The sequence below is a fragment of the Chenopodium album genome, chromosome 13 (assembly GCF_948465745.1).
Source record: "Chenopodium album chromosome 13, dcCheAlbu1.1, whole genome shotgun sequence".
Classification (NCBI taxonomy): Eukaryota; Viridiplantae; Streptophyta; class Magnoliopsida; order Caryophyllales; family Amaranthaceae; genus Chenopodium; species Chenopodium album.
This window is the reverse complement of record NC_137846.1, coordinates 33086378-33090926: the sequence shown is the minus strand read 5'-3', so window position 1 is coordinate 33090926 and position 4549 is coordinate 33086378. Positions and strand designations below refer to the sequence as shown.

Below are 4549 nucleotides of genomic sequence, written 5' to 3'. Positions count from 1 at the left end.
AAAGCTTGCAATTCAAGCACCCATCGAATCAACCTAGGCTTGGACTCTTTCTTGGCAAAGAGATACTTGAGGGCCGCATGATCCGTGAAGACTATGGTCTTGGAACCCAACAAGTAACATCGGAATTTCTCAAAAGAGTGCACAATTGCCAAAAATTATTTTTCCGTTGTTGTGTAGTTCCTTTGGGCCCCATTGAGAGTCTTGGACATATAGTAAATCACATGAAGCTTCTTGTTTACTCATTGCCCCAAAATACCTCCAATCGCCCAATCACTCGCATCACACATCAACTCAAAAGGAAGATCCCACCTTGGGTCTTGAACAATAGGAGTAGAGATTAGGGCCTTCTTCAACCTATCAAATGCCTTCAAACATTTGTAATAAAAATTGAACTCAACATCCTTTTGAAGAAGGTCATTAAGGGGCTTAGCAATAACTGAAAAATCCTTGATGAATCTTCTATAAAAACCCGCATGACCAAGGAACGATCTCACTCCTTTGACATTCACCGGAGGTGGAAGTTTCTCAATCACTTCTATTTTTGCCTTATCCACCTCAATGCCTCTATTTGAAATCTTGTGCCCAAGCACTATACCTTCCTCCACCATAAAGTGGCACTTCTCCCAATTCAAAACAAGATTGACTTTCACACATCTTGCCAAACACTTCTCAAGATTCACAAGGCACTCCTCAAAAGAAACACCCCCCACCGAAAAGTCATCCATAAAGACCTCCATTTCTTCCTCCAACATATCTCCGAAAATACTCATCATGCACCTTTGGAAAGTAGCGGGTGCATTGCATAGCCCAAAGGGCATTCTCCGGTAGGCAAAGGTCCCATAAGGACATGTGAAGGTGTTCTTTTCTTGATCATTGGGGTGGATAGGGATTTGGAAGAATCCCGAATACCCATCGAGGAAACAATAAAACTTGTGCCTTGTTAGTCTTTCAAGCATTTGATCAATAAATGGAAGAGGAAAGTGATCCTTCTTGGAAGATGTGTTTAGACGTCTATAGTCTATACACATCCGCCAACCGGTGACCGTCCTAGTTGGAATGAGCTCACCCTTCTCATTCTCAACCACGGTCATGCCCCCCTTCTTTGGAACGACATGGACGGGGGAGACCCACCTAGAGCTAGAGATGGGGAATATGATTCCCGCATCCAATAGCTTGGTGATCTCCTTCTTAACTACCTCTCCCATTTGGAGATGTAGTTTCCTTTGTCGTTCGATAGAGGGAAGGGCGCCTTCCTCAAGCGTTATGTGGTGTTGGCACAAGGCGGGGCTTATACCTTTAAGGTCATCAATTGTGTACCCCAAAGCACCTTGGTGTTTTCTCAAAACACCACATAACGCTTGAGCTTGGCTCACGCTCAAGGATGCACTAACTATCACGGGGTAAGTGGAATGAGGGCCCAAGAATTTATACCTAAGGTGTGATGGTAGAGGTTTGAGCTCTACCATAGGCACACCATTACCTTCTTTTGATGTGGCCGCTTGCAAAGCTTCATGGCTTGATATTTTCAAGCACATTTGCTCATCCACTTCCTCCACACTCCCATCAAGTAACTCCTCATAGAAAGTCATCTCTTTGCATGATGCACCTACTTTGTCTTTGTTCAACAAAACATTCTCAAGAGCATCGTTAGAAGTGAGCAAGTGCTCATGCATGGAAGACACAACAATATCAAGTGAATCAATCATCATACAATTTTCCAAAGAAGAACATGGGTACTTCATGCTCTCATTCAAATCAAATTCTATAACCTCTTCTCCTACCTTAAGGGAGATCTTTGCACTCCTCACATCAATCATGGCTCCCGAGGTAGCAAGAAATGGTCTACCTAAAATGATTGGAATGGTAGCATCTTCATCCATTTCTAGAACAACAAAATCCACCGGGAACACAAACTTTCCCACCCTCAAAGGGACATCTTCTACCTTACCTTTTGGAAATTTGATTGACCTATCCGCTAATTGCAAGGTAATGTTAGAAGGTAAGAGTTCCCCTAGCTCAAGTCTTTGATAAACCGAATATGGCATTAGGCTCACACTAGCTCCCAAGTCACATAAGGCATTATCAATTTGCATCTTGTTAATGGCACAAGGGATGGAGAAGTTTCCGGGGTCTTTCAACTTGGGTGGCATTTTGTTCATGATGATAGCACTACAATTTTCGGTCAAATTGATGGTCTCCACAACCTCACAAGTTCTTCTCCCACTCAAAATGTCTTTGAGGAATTTGGCATAGTTTGGCATTTGGTTGATCACATCGGTAAAAGGTAGAGAAAGATGAAGTTGTTTTAGCATCTCAATGAATCTCCCAAATTGTTCATCCAATTTGTGTCTCATGAATTTTTGTGGGTAGGGGAGCTTGGGTCTCACAATTTCTTTCTCTACTCTCACCTCTCTAGGTGTCTCAACCACAACCTCATGCAATCATGCCCTATCCCCCTCATTCTCAACCAAAACCTCCTTAGAAATCTCCTTATCTACACCCTTCCTAGGCAATCTCTCCTCAAGAACCTTTCCACTCCTTGTAACAATAGCATTCACGGGTTTCTTGGGATCAAGAACTTGGGAAGGTAAAGAAGAAGGGCTTGCATGATCTTTCAAGGAATTAGCAAGTTGAGAGATTTGGTTTTCAAGCATTTTATTGTGGGTCATCATTTCATTGAATTTTTTATCACTAACGGCCATGTATGTGTTCAACAACTTGGTTTGATTCTCAATTATTTCTTCCAAATTAGTCTTAGGTGAAGAAGGTTGTGAATAGGAACTTTCACCTTGAGTCTTTGAAACAAATCCCGGTGGGGGACCTCTTTGAGAATTATTTTGAAAATTACCCCTTCCTTGATTGTTCCAATTACCCCTATTTTGACTTTGACCATAACCTTGGTTATGATTTCCACTACCTTGGTTATGATTTCCATAACCTTGGTTTTGGTTACCATAACTTTGGCCTTGATTACCATAATTTTCGCTTTGATTTTGGCCACTATAACCTTGGTTATTATAGCTACCACGAGAACCTTGGTTCCCTTGGTTTCTATAACCACCACCTTGGTTATAGTTGTCAAAATTTCCTTGGCCTTGGTAATTCCTATTCCATTGACCTCTTTGATTATCAAACCTTTGAACATTGTTATTTGACATATAATTCACATGCTCACTCTCATTGTTATCAAACTCATCAACACATTCATTAGGACAAGTACTAGAATCATGATCATACGATCCACATGCATCACAAAACAAACAACCCATAGGCATATTATGTGAAGAAGGAGGGGGTTGAGAGTTAGAATGAGTACCTCTCCCCTTAAATTGGGAGGGAAGATTCGAAGATTGAGAAAAGGAAGAAGTGCTCTCCAACTTAGCTTTCATTGCGGTCACCTCCTTTCCCAAGTTTGTCATTTGGGAGGAAAGGTTGTTGATCGCATTTAGATGGTCCACCGAGTACAATGAAGATTGCTTGCTTGAAGAGTCCCTCTCCCCATCTTGCCGATCCCTATAGTATGTCCCACGTCCTCAATGATGTCCACAACTTCTTCTTCGGTCTTGTTCATGATAGGGCCCCCGGCTCCTCCATCAAGGCATAACTTGCCTTGAGGACTTAAACCGCCATAGAAGATTTGGATCACTTGGTATGTTGGGATTTCGTGGTGAGGGCACTCCCTTTGATAATCTTTAAATCTCTCCCATGCTTCATAAAGGCTTTCACTTGGCCTTTGCTTGAACCCTAGAATCAAGGCCCTTGCCTCCGCCGTCTTCTTTTGAGGGTAGAAGCGGGACAAGAAGGCCTTTGTGACATCGTCCCAAGTTCTCAAGGAGTTGGGCTTCACCTCTTTGTCTAGCCACTCCAAAGATCTTCCTATGATAGAGAAAGGGAACAACTTGAGGCGGATGAATTCTTGAGAAACCCCATTGACTTTGATGGTGTTGCAATATTTTTCAAACTCATTAAGATGGTTCAATGGGCTCTCATTCTTAGCCCCACTATATTGTCTCCTCTCAATTAAGGTGATCATTGCCGGTCGAATTTCGAAGTCATTTGCCGGTGTAGTAGGTGGAGCTATGCCGCTCTCAAACCTATATGCACCGGGCACTCCAAGCTCCTTCAAGGCCACTCTAGGATTTTCACCCATGCCTTGCTCTTCTTGAATCTCTTCTTCGCTTGAAGAACTATAACCCAAGGATCTATTAGCCACTCTCCTTCTTGAAAGAGTTCTCTCAATTTCCGGATCAAGGGGAACAATGGAACGATCACGGGTTCTATGCATGCAAAACTCAAAGAAAATATTAGTAGCACGGCTACAAGTGTAGCCTAAAGAAACAAAATCTTTTTGTATTTTTCAAATAAAATGAAGTAGACTCAACAACAAAAGCTAAACACCAATAACACTCCCCAGCAACGGTGCCATTTTGACAAGAGGAAAATGCATGTCGTTATCTACCCTTCCCCCAAGTCAAACTAAATTTGTAAACACCTAACCAACCTTATATGAATATAGGGCAAGTTAAGGGTCGATCCCAAGGGAATGCAA

General features: G+C 42.3%; 1 pseudogene; it reads left to right on the top strand.

The window, feature by feature from the left end:
- The first annotated feature begins 3659 nt into the window (after positions 1-3659).
- On the top strand, positions 3660-3758 carry LOC145577225 (small nucleolar RNA R71; annotated as a pseudogene).
- The last annotated feature ends 791 nt before the right edge of the window (positions 3759-4549 follow it).